This window comes from Lolium perenne, chromosome 1, assembly GCF_019359855.2.
Source record: "Lolium perenne isolate Kyuss_39 chromosome 1, Kyuss_2.0, whole genome shotgun sequence".
In the NCBI taxonomy this organism is placed as follows: domain Eukaryota; kingdom Viridiplantae; phylum Streptophyta; class Magnoliopsida; order Poales; family Poaceae; genus Lolium; species Lolium perenne.
Window position 1 is genome coordinate 170,650,856 of NC_067244.2, and position 18,849 is coordinate 170,669,704.

General features: G+C 43.8%; 1 long non-coding RNA gene across 1 annotated transcript; it reads left to right on the top strand.

Annotated features, from left to right (window-relative positions):
* The first annotated feature begins 16,652 nt into the window (after positions 1-16,652).
* Positions 16,653-17,331, top strand: LOC127303543 (uncharacterized). Its single transcript, XR_007853337.1, has 2 exons — positions 16,653-16,780; positions 16,910-17,331. It is a non-coding gene; the product is annotated as an uncharacterized lncRNA (long non-coding RNA).
* Positions 17,332-18,849: the final 1,518 nt, after the last annotated feature.

Consider the following 18,849-nt stretch of genomic DNA (forward strand, 5'->3'; position numbering starts at 1 on the left):
CTATGCCTCGGCAGTAGGATCTATCATGTATGCCATGCTATGTACTAGACCGGATATAGCACATCTTTGTTAGTTTGACTAGCAGATATCAAAGTGATCCAGGAATGGAACATCGGACAGCGGTCAAGAATATCTGAAGTACTTGAAAAGAACTAAGGATATGTTTCTTTGTTATGGAGGTGACCAAGAGCTCGTTGTAAACGGTTACACCGATGCAAGTTGGAACACTGATCCTGATGACTCTAAGTCACAATCTGGGTACGTGTTTATATTGAATGGTGCTGCAGTAAGCTGGGCAAGCTCGAAGCAGTGCACGCTGGCAAAGTCTTCAACAGAATCAGAGTACATAGCGGCTTCAGAGGCTTCATCAGAAGCGGTATGGATGAAGAGGTTCATTGTAGAGCTCGGTGTGGTTCCGAGTGCATTGGACCCATTAATCATTTACTGTGATAACATGGGTGCCATCGCCAATGCACAAGAGCCAAGGTCACACAAGAGGCTGAAGCATATCAAGCTGCGTTACCACTCGATTCGCGAGTACATCGAAGATGGAGAAGTAAAGATTTGCAAAGTACACACCGATCCGAATGTAGCAGATCCGTTGACTAAAGCTCTCCCTAGGGCAAAGCATGACCAACACCAGAATGCCATGGGTGTTAGGTATATTACAATGTAATCTAGATTATTGACTCTAGTGCAAGTGGGAGATCAAGGAGATATGCCCTAGAGGCAATAATAAAGTGGTTATTATTTATATCTTTATGTTTATGATAAATGTTTATATATCATGCTAGAATTGTATTAACCGAAACATTAGTACATGTGTGATATGTAGACAAACAAGAAGTCCCTAGTATGCCTCTTAAACTAGCTTGTTGATTAATGGATGATTAGTTTCATAATCATGAACATTGGATGTTATTAATAACAAGGTTATGTCATTGTGTGAATGATGTAATGGACACACCCAATTAAGCGTAGCATAAGATCTCGTCATTAAGTTATTTGCTATAAGCTTTCGATACATAGTTACCTAGTCCTTATGACCATGAGATCATGTAAATCACTTATACCGGAAAGGTACTTTGATTACACCAAACACCACTGCGTAAATGGGTGGCTATAAAGGTGGGATTAAGTATCCGGAAAGTATGAGTTGAGGCATATGGATCAACAGTGGGATTTGTCCATCCCGATGACGGATAGATATACTCTGGGCCCTCTCGGTGGAATGTCGTCTAATGTCTTGCAAGCATATGAATGAGTTCATAAGAGACCACATACCACGGTGCGGGTAATGAGTCCTTGTCATGAGACGAGGTTGAACAAGGTATAGAGTGATACCGAAGATCAAACCTCGGACAAGTAAAATATCGCGAGACAAAGGGAATTGGTAATATATGTGTATGGTTCATTCGATCACTAAAGTCATCGTTGAATATGTGGGAGCCATTATGGATCTCCAGATCCCGCTATTGGTTATTGGTCGGAGTGAGTACTCAACCATGTCCGCATAGTTCTCGAACCGTAGGGTGACACACTTAAAGTTGGATGTTGAAATGGTAGTTCTTGAATTATGGAATGAAGTTCGAATATTTGTTCGGAGTCCCGGATGAGATCCCGGACATCACGAGGAGTTCCGGAATGGTCCGGAGAATAAGATTCATATATAGGATGTCATTTTATGTGAAATAAAATGTCGCGGAAGGTTCTATGGAAGGTTCTAGAAGGTTCTAGAAAAGTCCGGAAGAAACCACCAAGGAAGGTGGAGTCCACAAGGGACTCCACCTCCATGGCCGGCCAGCCCTAGTGGGGGTGGAGTCCCAAGTGGACTCCACCATAGGGGGCCGGCCACCCCCCCACATGGGAGGTGGGAATCCCACCTTTGGGTGGGAGTCCTAGTTGGGCTAGGTTTGCCCCCTCCTATGGAAGGTTTTGGTTTCGGGTCTTATTCGAAGACTTGGACACCAACACTTGGGATCCACCTATATAATGAGGGGCCAAGGGAGGGGGCCGGCAAAACCCCAAGACCATAGCTTGGCCGCCCCCCTTGAGTGGCCGGCCACCCCCTCCCAAACCCTAGCTTTGCTCCTCCACTTCATATTGTCCGGTTTGCTTAGCGAAGCTCCGCCGGACTTCTACACCGCCACCGACACCACGCCGTCGTGCTGTCGGATTCAAGAGGAGCTACTACTTCCGCTGCCCGCTGGAACGGGGAGGTGGACGTCGTCTTCATCAACAACCGAACGTGTGACCGAGTACGGAGGTGCTGCCCGTTCGTGGCGCCGGAACCGATCGTGATCAAGATCTTCTACGCGCTTTTGCAAGCGGCAAGTGATCGTCTACCGCAGCAACAAGAGCCTCATCTTGTAGGCTTTGGAATCTCTTCAAGGGTGAGACTCGATACCCCCTCGTTGCTACCGTCTTCTAGATTGCATCTTGGCTTGGATTGCGTGTTCGCGGTAGGAAATTTTTTGTTTTCTATGCAACGTTATCCTACAGCATTTCGTTCTACCTCCGGAATACAAAAAAAAAGATGAATTCGGTAATGACGATCCGGAGGGACGTAAGAGGAGGAGGCTGGTCAAAGAGTTCGCTCTTCAGAAGATGGCCACAACATTCCGGACATACAAGAAAAATTTAGCGGCTCAATATGTTGAGAAGGGGAAGACTCCGGATTTCAGCGGACAGTATGAGAAGCTGAAAGATGATTGGCCCGAATTTGTGAGGCAAAAGAAATCAGAGGAGTTCAAGGCCATATCGGATAAAAATAAGGCAAATGCGGCTAAGAAGCAGTATAATCATATTACGGGGCCAGGAGGATACCGCCTTTCGGAGCCTAAGTGGCAGAAGATGGAGGATGACCTGAGGGCGCGAGGAATCCCTCTAGGTACAGAGGGATGGGACCCTAGGGCCAAAAGCTGGTGGTACGGGCATGGGGGAACGCTAGACCCGGTGACAGGGGAGTGTACCCACCGAGACACAAAGTTTAAACCCACCCAATCCCTTATTGACGCAATGAGGGATGCTCAAGAGGGGAAGATCAAGTTCAACAGAGAGAATGACGCGCTGACAAAAGCCCTCGGGAATCCTGAACGCGGAGGACGTGTACGAGGCAAAGGCATCATTTCGTGGAAAGAAGGGTTTTCCCAGGAAAATGACCCCTACAGTTATAGAAGCTGTAAGAGAAAGGCGGATCGTGAAAAAGATGTTGTGGCGCAGTTGGCATCGGAATTCAATGAGATGAAGAAAACCCTGAATGTACTAGTACAAGAAAGAGAGGCATCTCGGACGCATGAAGATCATCCACCGGATGTCGGAAGCCAGCAGCAGAGAAGCAGCGTGGCTTCCACGGAGCCCCCACCGGCTGGTGCTAATGCGCATGCACCGACGATCGATATTACTGCACCGGAGCCTCCTCGCTACCCCGTGGACGATGTAAAGGAGATGAAAGAATGTCATATGTATTATCCAATGGGGAACATGTCCATGAAGGTAGCCATCGGCAGTGCTTTACCATGTGAACCTGGAGCACTCCACCACAACAACCCCATTCAAGATGGCTATGCTCGTGTCACGGTGGAGGACATAGTACAAGGGTTTGAGGACCTGGAGATTGACATTGCTACACCTGAAGGGGAGAGAAGACTTGGAGATGTCAAGCGCCAGTTCATTCTATGGCAAAAGAAGTTTATCAAGTTTCCAGGCGAGGCGCCAAGGCCAACAAGTCCACCCCCTACGGTGGTGGTGGCGGTGGCGGTGGTGGTGGTGATGGTGCTTCACCTACACCTCCTTCACGTCAGCCGACGCCGCCCCCCAATTCACCTCCGGCGGGTAAGAAGCCGCCGCCCCCCAGTCCGCCTTGGGCGGGTAAGCAGACGCCGCCCCCCAATCCACCTCCGGCGAAGAAGCAGAAGCAGTCCTGGACTATTAACCCGGACCCTTATGTACCTAAGACCACAAAGGTACCGGAGCCATCACTGAAGCCTCTCCCCACAAGGCCTTGGGAACATAGTGCCGAGGAAGTCGACGCGGCCGCGGCTGCTCACCATGAGAAATTGAGGGCGGGATCGAAGGCGAAAAGAGAGCCCGAGCCCAAGCCAGTATATTCTGACAAGGAAAAGAAGTGGGCTAAGTCATTTTTGAGCACACCGTCCCAAGCCGCGAAGAATCTGCCTGATGACTATGCACGTGAACTTCGTAGGCAAGCACTCATGTTGAAGGAGAAGAAAGAGTTGGCGGAGAAGCAGGAGAAGAAAGCCTTGGAGGAGGCCGGGAAAGAATTAGCAAGTAAAAAAAGCGGAAAATGAGTTGCCTAGCTCGGGGAACAAAGTAAACAATCGATCGCCCCGCTCATAGTGAAAGCCGCCGGTCCAGATGCTGAACTAATGACCCCACAATCATAGCAGCTGCGGCAGAACACGGAATGAGTGTAACGGGTGCCAGAAAACAAGCGGCCCTGATCGGTATGACTCTTCGTGCACTGTTAGGCCTTGAGGAGGCGCCAGTGAGGGAGGTAGTAATTACATATGTGCCGAATGGGCCTCTCGTCGAGCCTGCGCAGGAAGAGGATCTACCTCCACAAATGAAAAGTCTGCTAATTTGGTACAAGGGTTACATAAAAAATAAAGCCGCCAAAGAATATATTTATGCGGAAGTTAGACATGAGCATCACTTCAAACATTACTATGTAACAGTTCATCTGAGTGAATTGTTCCAGCTTTTCAATCTGCGTGAGCTCGACAAATCTATCATCAGTTGCTACGTTCTGTAAGTGATTTATTTCTACCCCATCTCGTTCATTGCCTGGACTATATATATATATATATATATATATATATATATATATATATATATATATATATATATTGTCGTAACTATATTGTTGTGTACGCTATTATGCAGAATGAAGATTAAGGAATGCAGAATAAGGAACATCCATGATGTTGGGTTCATTGACCCACACATCGTTAATGAATATGTGTTAGGAAAACACCCCGCCGACGTGGAGCAAGACCTGTGACGGTTTCTTACAAAGCAGGAACTCAAAAGTGATATTCTATTTCCTTACCATTTTGGGTGAGTGTTTCTGTCTTGAGCACATTCTCTTTTGTTTACTCCATGCATGGTATGTGGCTAATCGATGAGTTATGCATGACTGTGCATGTATCGTGTCCGTAGGTTCCACTGGATTCTGCTAGTAACTCAATTTCACACCTCCACAGTTCTCGTCATCGACTCTCTAAATCTGGATGCAAAGCTTTGGGCCGACATGAGAAAAATGATGCAGAATTAATTATTTTCATTCATTTGCGCTCTATATCGATCGGCCTATTTCGTTCATTTCCTAATATCAAAACTAATAACTCTCTTGTTCATTTAATTTTCTTTGCCTCGTAGGGTTTGGAGACGGTTCGCAGATGAAAAGGTCGGTGAATTCAAAAAAGAGCTACAATTTAAAAGGTCAGTGACTGGGACTGGGGCTACTCAGCCACCGGGGACCAATCTATGTGGATACTATGTTTGTGAGATGATCCGGAGATACACCTCTGAGCGGGTTTCGTGTGATAACAATATCAAGAGGAATAACCTTCGGAAGATGCTTAGTCCAGAAGCTCGCTTCCGACCACTTCAAGAGGAACTAGCTGGATGGTTCATGAGGGAAGTCCTCCATCCTAAAGGAGAACACTATGTAGAGGACATAGAACTTCTGATGCAGTAAATTATGTATGGAAACTTGTTCAAAATTGTATATGGTCATCCGATATTGAATATATATTGTATATTCCTCTTGAATTATTTTTGGTTCTAATTTCAAATTTGTTTGAAATTGTACATTCATATGCATATATGTAGTACCGTAGAATATGTGAAACTCCTTCAAAATTAAAATAAAACACAAAAGAAATAAAACAATACAAATTAAAAAGAAACCAGATTTAGGGGGGGCTAAAACCCTAAACCTGCGGCGGCCTTTAGTCGCGGTTGGCCAGAAGAACCGCGACTAAAGGTCCTCCGCCCCGACGGTCGCCTGGCGTCCACGTGGACGGGCCTTTAGTCGCGGTTCGTAAACAACCGCGACTAAAGGGGGGGCTTTAGTCCCGCTTATTTAATACCGGTTGTGCAACCGGTATTAATGGACGTTGCAAACCGCGACTATTGGCCCTTTTTCCACCAGTGTATGTTGTAAGCGAAAACAGAAAAATGCAAAAGTAAAACTAACATTACGGTGCTTTCTAAATTATCGCGAAAAAATTTAAGTCATGCAACGAGTGAAACGTTCTTACGTCAAATCAAAATATTCAATGTTAAACAACCTTTGCAATGCACAAGAAATTTGTGCCAGTGCCACACATATTCACTGAATAAAACCTACAAGATCAACAACCTATTCTTCCGCAGCAACGCGCGGACATTGTCCTAGTCTTTCCAAATTTTGATCTATAAGAGGCAATGAGTAATGATTTTTCCTAGTTTCCTTTTTCAATTTTCTAAAATCAATGCACATCTTATGTCCTACAACAGTTCTGGTTGGAACCATTTAATTGTGTTTATTTGGTACAACAATAAATCCTCCTTTCTTTGGGGCACAGTGAACATGACTCACCCAGTCACTCTCTTTGACATGATAGATGATACCTGCATTGAGGAAGCAGATGATTTCTTTTCTTACCACTTCCTTCATTTCAGGCTTAAGTTTTCTCTAAAAATATGCAACTGGTTGGGCTCCATCTTCCATGAATATCCGATGAGTGGCTATTGAGGGACTGGTCCCCTTCAAGTCATTCAAAGAATACCCAAAAGCCTTACGATGCATTTTAAGTACCATCATTAAATGGTCTTCCTCCTTTTCTGACAGGTTAGTACTCACAATAACCGGATATTTATTTGTCTCATATAAAAACTTATATTTTAAATCTGGAGGAAGATGTTTTAGTTCTGGTGGTGGTAAATCTTCATCCCCTTTTCTTTCAGGTACTTCATACTTCTCATTAGTTGAATTATCAGCTATAGGGAGAGATTCCGAACATTTTTCTATATCATTTTTATCTATTCCTATCATAGTATTTTAATTTCCAAGTAAATTTACCTCTAAATCATCTCCAGGAGTATTATAAAGTATTGCGGAAAGATTAGCAAGATTAACTTCCTGCTCGAAGTCCTCCTCTTCAATAATTGGTTTATGATTGAACTTCCAGAAATGGAAACTCATCATTTCCTCCCCAAACTTAATAGAGATAGTTTCTTTCCTGCAGTCAATATTAGCTTCTACAGTGTTTAATAAAGTTCTTCCAAAAATGATTGGAGAATGAGAATCAATTGGCATATCAATGACAACAAAATCAATGTGATGACTGTAAGGTCCTATTGTAATAGGTACGTTCTTTATTACTCTGATAGGAACTCTAAGAGTCTTATGAGCTAGCATTATTGTCATATATGTGTCTTCTAATTTTGAATGCTCAAGTTCATCTTGGGTACCAAAATTAAATCTATAGGAAATAAATTTAATGGCTGTCCAATATCACAAATTCCATAATAAGAGGATCTACCAAAAGTGCAAGGTAAAATAGGTTTGCCCACATCTTTTGCTTTAACCAGACCTTCTACAAACTGTGAGGCTTCAGAATCGAGCTCAACTACATTGGAGAGTGCAAACATAGCCAAAATACTTTCCTTAGTTACCTCACTTTCTCCATTTGCAACTTCATAAGTAGGCTCCTCATTACTCAATTTTAACTCTGATGCTCGTACCTCCTATTCCTTTTGTTATGCAAGGAGTTGAGCTCTGATGTACCTTGCCACTGTCATTGGGAAAGGGAGCGGATCATTGTAAGGCATCCTTTCAAATGGTACCACTTTGGGTACTTCAGCTTCAACTTGTTTTGCTTCAATGATTTGAGGTGCCGGAGTGTAATGAAGCCATTCTTTCTTGGGTGCTTCAATGAATTATGTAAAAGCTTGAAGAACATCTAATACCATAACATCATCAACATTAGGCTCATTAGCTGTTTCTTTTAATTGCCTAGTGTTTTTATAAGAATTTAAACAATAATATCCAACTTCTGTTTCTCCCTCACTTTCAAGATCAAAGCCCCATGATACTCTATTTCTATGAACTTTGTCTAAGTATATCCAAGCTTTCTTGGCTGTGAGTTCCATAAAAAGTCCACAGGATAACAAATCCAATTCTCTTTTATTAATTAAATGTAAAACATACCAAGGTGGTAAATCATGATGGGGGCATTTTTGAACCGTACCTTTGAACCTGAGGTAGGCTCTCATTAAGCTTTCACGGCTGCGATTCTGGAAATTTGTTATAATCCTTCTTGCTTCAGCAAAGTTGACTTTGGGATAGAACTGAAATATAAATTCCTTCATAAGATTCTCCCAATTAAGTATCAATATTTTATGCAGGGCAAGTTCTATACCAAGATAATGCAGTGTTGGTTAGAGATTGACTAAACAATTTAAGTTTTAGTTCATCATCGATGTAGTTTCTCAATTTAATTGTCCAACACCACTCAGTAAAAGAATGTAAATGACTATAAGGATCCTCATCGGGATCATCTCCTGCAAAACTATTCGCCTTCATAATAGCAATAAAGCACGGATTAGTAGCATACTCCACATCACTCCCATTGGGGAATTCCTTAACGAACCCCCGGTTGAATCTCCCGAGATATTCAGCTGCATCAAGCTTATTCATAAGCCCGAGATCAGCCATGGTATTACCTGAACTATTAAACAACTTTAGTGAAAACAATAATAGATAACCAACTAAGAACAAAGACCAAAAGCACTGAGCTCCCCCGGCAACGGCGCCAGAAAATAGCTTGATAACTGCAAGAACATAGATCAATTGTAGCTAGTTTCGAAATAAGAGTATCAAACTATGAGGAGCTACTGGTTAGGGTCTTAATGCCCCTTGCTACTTTCTACTAAAGATTAATTAATTTTTTTTTCTAATCTCAAAATGTTTAAAGGGGAGTGTTGTAAATGGTTGCAAATAAAGTAAATAAAGTAGTAAAATCGTTATGAAAAATGGATTGAAACTTAATATGACAAGGTGTTCTCAGGTAATATTGGTTCCACCTCTAGCACTAGGATTCATGTTAATCAAAAAGTATGATTTTAACTATATTGTGTGTGGGAGAGCTCTGTAATAAGATGCGCCCATAAAGCCATCGATCATTGCATCTCTAAATAACCACAACAACTAGCCTTCTGCAAGCCACATATTGACTATTGCTATTAAGGGGTTTACCCCGTGGTTATCGATATGAGCTTTGTGAATCCCTCTTATCCCCCTTATTCATGTGTCAAAGCGCCGACATGGTAATGTAACTTCCCGCCGTTCACTTTAGCACACTTCAAAGAGTAGCTCCCTCTCAAGACTATAAGGCATATATTACATGGTGCACAACACAAAATATCAAGAGAGAGAACTAACACACATCAATACTCAAAACCATAAATCATCTTAGATTCATCTCATATTAATGCTAGGGTTTCTCCATCTCCCCAAGAACTAATAGGATTACTCACACATGGAGACAATCAAGAACATCATCACAATCTTATGGAGGGAATTAAAGGATTAGAACGAATTCGAATAGAAATTCATAATAGCAATCAAGATTACAACTATGGTTGGAGGATGATGATGGTGAAGGTGCAGCGGTTGATGATGATGAAGGGGATGATGCCTTGTTCTACGAAGATCCACGTAGCTTCCCGGATGTTGTCTTCTCCAACTTCCTTCTCGAGATCTTATCTGGGGTGGTGTTTCTCTATTTTGCGGAGCTGTGTGCGTTTGATCTCTGAACCGTCTGCGGGAGGTGAAAGTATTTGATGAGACGGTGCTTCTAGAGGGTGGTACAGACAGATAGTAAGGGCGGGCCTTGCCCGTACCGATGCTCGTTAAAGCTACTAGAAGTTATCCTCGCATTGTCCTTTCATCCAGGCACATAATTAAGTTTAAAACTGATTTCTACCGCGTCAAAATGCCAGAAAATGACAGTTTTCATTGATATTTCATCATTGACTTATTATTTTGAGATCCTGTGTAGATAATCATAAAAGAGCACGGTAGCGCGGTGAAATACAAAAAAACCTACTACTACTGAATGATATCTTTTTGATAAAATAACGATGCAAAAACATGCTAAAAATGCACTCATCAAGGTCCTTTGTGCATTTCACAGAACACAATGCTTTCTTTACCATCTTCTAGTGTTATATACCAAGATTTTCTTGATATCTACCGAGTACCCCGGTGATAAATGCTAAGTCAGGGCGAATGCACACTTGTGCATGTTGTAGGCTTCCAATAACAGAAGCATATGGAACCGCTTTCATTTGATCGATCTCGTATTGGTTCTTGGGACATTGAAATTTCCCAAAATTGTCGCCCTTAACTATAGGAGCAGGTGTGGCATTACTCACATGCATATTATACTTCTTTAGAACCTTTTCTAAATATGCCTTTTGCGATAGTCCTAGGACTCCATTATTCTTATCTCGGTTAATTTCTATGCCCAAAACATATGAAGCTTCACCAAGATCTTTCATATCAAAATTTGAGGATAATAACTTATTTGTCTTTTGTAGTAGACTGACATCACTGCTGGCAAGCAAGATATCATCCACATAGATAACTAGGAAAATATATTTCCCATTTTTAAACTTTGCATAAGCGCAGTTGTCCTCAGCATTCTCTTTAAATCCAAATATCTTTATAACCTCATTAAAATTTAGATACCACTATCTAGAGGCTTTCTTTAATCCATAAATGAATTTCTTTAGGCAACATCACATGTCTTCCTTGCCCTCCATGATAAAACCCTTGGGTTGTTTCATATAGACACTTTCTTCTCAATCCCCGTTTAGAAATGTCGTCTTTACATGATACCGGATAAAATCTCTCATTATAATCTACCCCTTATCTTTGTTTAAATCCTTTTGCCACAAGTCGTGCTTTATACTTTTCTACATTCCCATTGGTGTCATACTTTGTTTTATAGAACCATTTGCAACCTACTATTTTAGCTCCTTTAGGAATTTCTTCTAAGTCCCAAACATCGTTGGAACTCATCGATTCCATCTCGTCTTCCATGGCCTCCACCCACTTCGATGAGTAAGGGCTTCTCATGGCTTCTTCATATGAAGTGGGATCACCTTCAAAATGAATTGTTTATGTGTTATAAACTTTATAATCAGCAGAAATAGCTGATTTTTAAAACTCTTTTAGACCTTCTAAGGGCCTCATTCTCTGGCCCATTCTGTTTCTCCACTTGCGGCTCATCTTCTAGGGGTGGCTGTTGCTGCTCCCTCTCATGCTCAAGAAATGGTTCAGTTGGCTCCTGACAGGCAGGTTCCGAATTTTCACTCATTGTTGTTACGGGTGGAACTGCAACAGGTACTTGCACCACAACCTCAGGGACTACCGGTGCAGGTACAACGGGTAGTGAGAAAATGGCTCCTGAGTCCTTGGATTAGGTTCATACACCCTCTTCTCCTCAAGATCAATTTTCCGAGCTACCATGCTCTCTCTCATCATTTCGTCCTCTAAGAAGACTACATGTCTTGCTTCTACAAACTTTGTGTATTTGTCTAGACAACAGAAACGAAAACCTTTTGACTTTTCAGGATAGCCAATGAAATGGCAGCTAACTATTTTTGGATCTAGCTTTGTAATATTTGTATTAAACACTTTGGCCTCAGCTAGGCTCCCCCACACCCTCAAGTGGTTTAGAGAAGGTACTCGTGCTGTCCATAGCTCATACGGTGTTTTGGGCACCGACTTGCTTGGTACTCTGTTGAGAATGTGAATGGCGGCTTTTAACGCCTCCATCCACAATCCCAATGGAGTAACTCATCATAATGCGCACCATATCCCCATTAGAGTACGGTTGCGCCTTTCAGCTACTCCATTTTACTAAGGATCGCCCGTCATTGAATACTGGACCAATATGCCTATAAGAACCTTGCAAAAGATCCAGGGACATGGCCATATGGAGTGTGCTGACCGTAGTACTCCACACCCCACGGTTAGATCTCACTATCTTTATTCTTTTATCATGTTAATTTTCAACTTCAGCTTTGAATATCTTGAATTTATCCAACGCTTACGATCTTTCTTTGATTAGATAAATATAACCATAACAAGAGTAAAAATCTGTGAATGTTATGAACGAGGCATAGCCATCCACACTTTTCACAGGAGATGGTCCACAAAAGTCGGTGTGAATTATTTCTAGTGTTCATGTGCTTCTTGTGCAGCCTTTTTTATTTGCTTTACATACTTTTCTTTAATGCAATCTATGCATTGTTCCATTTCTGAGAACTCTAATGGAGGAAGAATTTCATTTTTGACGATTTTTTCTATTCCTCCTCGAAATATAGCCTAAGCGACATTACCATAATTTCGTCGATGAGTCATGAGGTCTCTTTCTTTTATTTTGTTCTTTATCCGATGCGGAAACATGCTCATTCACATTACACATAGAATTCACTTTTCTGCGCAGGGATAACAAATAAAGCTCATTGTGAAGGAAAGCAACACCCACATAAGCATTATTAAACCACATGGAACACTTGCCATGTCCAAAATAACATTCATAATGATCTTTTTCCAAACGTGAAACACTTATTAAGTTTCTGTGTAATGAAGAAACATATAAAACATCTCTAAGCAGAATCGTAAATCCATCAGCTAACTCCAGGGAGATTTCGCCAATAGCTTCAATGTCTTCCTGAACTCCATTTGCAACTTCAATGCATCTTTCGCTTCTTTGCATAGTCCGCGTCGAATGGAATCCCTGTAAAGAATTTGCAACATGAACAGTTGCACCTGAGTCAATCGACCAAGTAGATTTTAAAAACTATGTATACAAGGATTCATTTACAAAGGAAACAATGTTGTTACCATTCTTTGCCATTATTGAATTTAGCCAGACAGGGCAATCTTTCTTGCAATGCCCACTCTTCTTGCTGTGGAGACATTGATCTTTGTCCACTAGGAGAGATTTTTGCTGATGCTGATGTTGCATGTGAGATTTTCCATGTGGCTTTGATTGAGAACCCTGGTTGCTTTGATTGTAGTTTCTTTTCTTCTTATCCTTCACATAGTTCAGAGGATTTGATTATGCCATCTTCTTGCACACACATGGCTATTGTCTTTTCTATATCCCTCCGCTCTGGCTGCATGTTGTAGTTAACAACAAAAGTGTCAAACTGATTTGGCAGTGAAGCCATAAATTGATGAACAAGGAGTGCAGACTTGAGCTCCAGATCAGCATCCATGGGCTTTAGCTTAGCAGCCATGTTGCTCATCCTAAGGATATTCTCTCTTATGCCATGTCCACATATAGTGTACTTTTCTGTCACCAGTTGCTTCAGTAGTTGGATAGCATAAATCTTTGAAGAACCAGTGAAATGGCTCTTTATCTTTTCAAGATACTCCCCTACGGAGTCACACTCTGCAATTGAGCCCACAATAGCATGCTCAATGGTGTTCTTTATGAAAGTCATGCACATTTTGTTGGCGGTGAGCCACTTTTTGTTATCGAGGGTATATGTCATCTCCAATGGAGCATAATCCCTCTTATTTTTCTCCCATGCATCATCATCATCATATTTATAATCTCTAACCGATTCTTTTGGTTTGGATGACTGCGGGGTGTCGATATATAACCCAGTCCACCTCAACGCTGACGAAAGCCAAGTTGACCTTCTTTCTCCATTCAGTGTAGTTATCACCTCTGAGTGTTGGAATATCCTTGATGCATCCCATCAAGTAGTACCCTCCTACACAAACACAAAGAAGTTAGATCATAACAACAATTCCATGCATTAAACCAACGTTGGTAAAAAATTAAGACATACACCTATTTATGCAATTAATTCGATATCACCGTTGGGCAGAACATAGAAATAAATGCATATAAACAAACACAAACCATGATCATGTTATTAACAACGTGTGCTAAGAAATAACACAAACATAACTATCATCATTATAATCATGCTCTTTAAATTTAATTGTCACTTTTGCTCTTTTTAAATTTAAAAGGCACTTTTTAACTATTCACATCGGAAAACATGAATAAAATTCATGAACTTTATACTTTTCAGAAGGATTACTGTCCCTTTTCTATTTCCTAAACAAACATCCCACTGGTTCAGTTTGAGTAGGATAAAACTAGACAAAAGAAAGTCCAAACTGACCGAAAATTGTCAAAAAATGCTTAAAAGAAAATAAAAAAACTGGGCGCTGACCAATTTTTGGCCCACGCCATGCCTCGCACCAGCGCCGCCCATGGCCTGCTCCACGCGTGCCGCCTAACGGTGACCGTCCGATGCATCAGACGGTCGAGCGTGACCCTCACGGCTACAAAACCGACGCGTTCGCCGACCCCTGGAACCCCAGCGTCATTCTTTCCCGCCCCCTGTTTCTGGCTCGCCCTCTGGCGGGGGAGAGGAGACGACGCTGCCCAGCTCTTGGCCGGCAATAAGGAGCCCCTCCCCCTCCGCTTTCTTCCTCCTCCACTAAAAACCCAAAGGCCTACGACGAGAAGGAGCGGCGCCCCCTGGCCCTCTTGGCGGTGTGTGCGTGCACCCGAGGATGGGTCCATCGTCGTCAAGCGGCTCAGTAGCGGCGCCCTTTGCCGGCATGCCGTGTGGCTACGGCCGGTGAGTCCTTTTCCCTTTTCCCCTCTTTTATGGTTAGGGTTAGGGTTTGGTGTTTCTTGATTTTCTATGAATGGGATGAACTAGAGTTAGGGTTTAGGCCTATTGTCTTTGATCTTTCTACCAGAAAAAATCTACAAAGCCTAGCATCTTTGATACCATTGGTAGATTGTTATGATCGTGTAGGTGTAGGTCTAATCTGGGTAGTACTTATCTATGAATGAAGATTTGAATATCCTATTTATTGACCGAGAGAGAGAGATGGAGAGTTATGCCTTCACCTTGGCTCGATGAGCCAGACGGGTTGGACATGATGGCGAAGGCGACAGCGTGAGCGAGGCAGTGGTGGCGGCGACGCTTCCAGTCACTACAGCGCTCCCTAGATCGGGATGGTTATGTCGGTGGGGTGTGCGGCGCAGCGACAAACCTCGTACCACGTGCCGCGACCCCCACCTCTTTATATAGCGCTCGTAACAGGGATCCACCAACCAGGGAGGGTTGAGCGCCGCACACCGGGTCCGGTGGCCATTGGGCCCACTCGGGAGGAGATCATCCTAACAGCCAGAACAACGAACAGATCAATACGCCAAATAATGTTAGAGCATCTCCATTCGCCCTCGCCATACGACGTCCGTCGCAGCCATTTTTGGGACCGTTTGGGGGGCGCCGGCACTAAATGCAAAATGGGGACTTGTCGGCGCCCAGCCGTGCACCCCGTAGGTGCCCCAATACAATTTCATATATAATTAAAATTTAAACAACAAATAAACAGTGATATTTTATTACATGAGCAGCTGCGACAGTGAGCTCCTCGTCCACGAGCGCGGCCATGACGTCCTCTTCATCCGAGTCCATCGCCTTGGCAAATAGACGAACACCTCGCGTGCAAGGTGGGAGCGTGGTCGGGATGAAGGTAGCAGTGGTGGCGGGAGCGGTGAACGACGACGGTGGGAAGGGGCGGCGAGGTGGAGATTGTTGCGGCGGATTGCATGCTACGGTGTTGTGGGTTCCTACCGGCGGCAATGGACCGTCACAGCGAGGGGTGGTTGCCGCGGCGACATCGGGGATGGGAGGTGGTCGCGAGGTGAAGGAGGAAAATATTTTTGTCTTTTTTTGTTCTGGTCGCCGACAAGGCTGGCGGCCCCCGACGTTTTCTCGCCACGCTGGCGCCCCCGCTAGCCCCTGTAGATTGGGTTTGGTCTGGGGAGGGGGGGGGGGGGGGTGGCGAATGGAGAGTTGGGCCGCGCCGGCGGTAAAACAAATTTGGGGGGCGTAGTTGGGCGTCCGTTTTCGCTGGCGCCCCCAATCGGCTATTGGGGGCCTTTGGGGAGTACGAGTGGAAATGCTCTTAGCATCGAAGCTCTGATCATATAGGAGTGGCACTGTGTTAGCTAATGTCATATATACTACCTCTATCCATAAAATGATGTTCTAAGTTTGTCTAAATTTAGATATATCTTGACACTATTTAGTGTGATATATCCGATTTTATAGAAATCTTTGACATCTTTTTGTGGATGGAAGAAGTACTATAATGGGTGCCGGTTAGAAACGTAAAGATAAGCAAGATGACAATATAGATCAAGTGTACCATCAGCGTGTGGGACTGGGGCATCAAAATACCAGAATAACTAGAATATATGAATATTTAGACCAACATACTCGCTCCTATCGCACTACCGATATTCCAGCCCAGTACTGCAGTACAGTCTACTCCAACCACGAATTAAGGTCAGTCCTAGGTAGCTAACCCCGAATCTACCAGGTGCCGCCGCCAGTGGATCGAGATTCCATCAACAGAAAATGATCGGTTGAGACTTGGATCGATCACCCTCCATGCATGGAGTCAAGCAGAGCTCAGTCCAACGCCATCCTGCTTTTACTCTCCACGGTAAGTTAGTCAAGCACAAGGGCTATAAATACCACACGATGTATCCTCTTTGCTGCAGTAGAAAACATCCAAAGCAAAGAGACACACTTGAAGTCCCCCTCTTCTCAACTGTGTTTGCAGCTATGGATGCGAGAAGCAAGGCTTATCTGTGCCTTTCACTGCTGCTTCTACTATCTGCGAATCCTACATCTGCAGGTTCCTTCTTCCTCCCATCCCCTGCAGTCTCCCTCTCTTTCTCCGTCTCATATTGTGTTCACGGCAGTTGATGCCTAGAGATGATTTGCAATGACTAACCTAGTAACCTTTGTCTCTGTTCTTTTTCAGAGCATATTTGCTTCGATGTGACCCACGCAAAGTTTCCAGTCTGTTTTGGTGCCATGTGCAAGGGGGTGTGCGAGTTTGACATGAAATACGCGTATCGCAATGTGCCGCATATCGCTCTCCAGGATCACAAGTGTATAAATCACTGGCCAAAGAAGCAATGCAAATGCTTTTTCTGCGCGGATATCTGAGAGTCAGCTCCCCAGATAGGATTTCTAGTTTCTTTAGTTAGTTATTGTCACCCCAAGAAGGATTTAATAATTTAGGATGGACGAGCTAGTTTTAGTGTCTTTCTCAAGTGTGCTCTCTCTATATGTTAGGATTTGATTAATAAGGTACTACTAGTTAGATCAGTTATTGTTCTAGACTCTGTTTGCATCTGTACTTGTTGCTTCAGTGATATTAATGATAGTTTGTTTTTATTATATCTTGCTTATCCTATTGTGAACCGAATGGTGATGTGGATTACTGCAAAGTGATCAGTGTGTGGTCTCTATGTGCAGACTAAAAACAAACATCCATATTTTATTGCTTACCACAATTGACGTGCTTAATAATACTCTAAGAGATCATTGCTAAAAATTACTAAAGGCATACTAAGGATTGAATAAATTAATAACAATTGTTGGGTGTGTAGATGCTGTGTGGTGACTTCGGTTTTTTTTTATATATGATCTTTGTCAAACCTTTGTTGAATAAATTAATAAAAAAGCCGCGCATGCATCTTTTCGATGTAGAGGGGGTCCATCCTCCATTTTGAAATTAAACTAAGGATAAAAGTAGAGCATTAACAACAAAGTACTTCCAATCATTTATCTGGTAGCAAGTATGGATTAACACAGCCCTTAATTTTTCCACCTTTTGGGACACAATCATTCATTAATTCTAAATCTGAACTTTGTCCACGTTCAGAGGCAGTTGAACATATACTGAATGAACATTAGACTACTGATGGAAAAGTAACTTCGTTAGTAACTTCATATCCAACTCATCAAATTTGTTTGTGACAATGAGTTAATGATGAGAAAGGAGGATGGAGTAACATGCTAGTTAGACTAGTCACAATGGGGAGTATCAGAGCATCTCTAGTCGCGTCCCCCAAACCGTCCCTCAAAGCGATTTGGGGCGCGCCGGACAAAAAAAGGTTCCCAGCCTCGCGCCCCAAAGGCCATTTTTATCCGGCGCGGCCCAATACGGTGTCCGGCGCCCCCAGCCCGTCCCCGCTACACAAGGGACTCTCCGGGAACGCCGGACACAACGAAATGAGAGGCGAGGAGGCACGGGCCCGATGCGTCAGCTTCTCGGACGCACAACCGCCGCCTACGTAGCGACGGTGCAGTTGCCGGGAAGCGGAACCGTCGCATTGGCAACCGCGTCGACCGACGCGCCAACCGCCGGAATGGAGTGCGGACTCCTCGGAAGAGCAACCGCCGCTCTCTTGGACTTCTGCGCCGCCGTTCATCCGCGCTCAATAAGACCCGTACATAGGCGCTTTCGGATCTTAAATCGACCGCCATTCATCCAAGCTTCTCCTCAGGACGATGAGCTACATCTCTAAGCTTCCATCCGACACCTCCAGCGACGGCAAGCCTCCAGGATGGCACCATTGGTGGGATAGCGGGACGCCCAACAGCGGTGACGATTCCCCGCCACCAGTTGACAGCGCCGAGGAATGGCAGGCCATGGAGGAGGACGCGGAGGAGGAAGGGTCAGAGGAGGAGGCGGCGGCCCGTGCGAAGGCAGAGGCGGACGCGAAAGCGAAGGCCAAGGCCAAAGCGAAGGTGCAGACTGCGAGCACCGGCGACGACGAGGAGGACACAAGTTCCTCCGACGCGTTGGCCGACACCGCCTCTTCGTAAGAGGTGACGAGCAGGAAGCGCCACCGTGATGACGACGAGGAGGCGGGGCCATCATCAAAGAAGAAGTAGTTTAAAATAATTTAT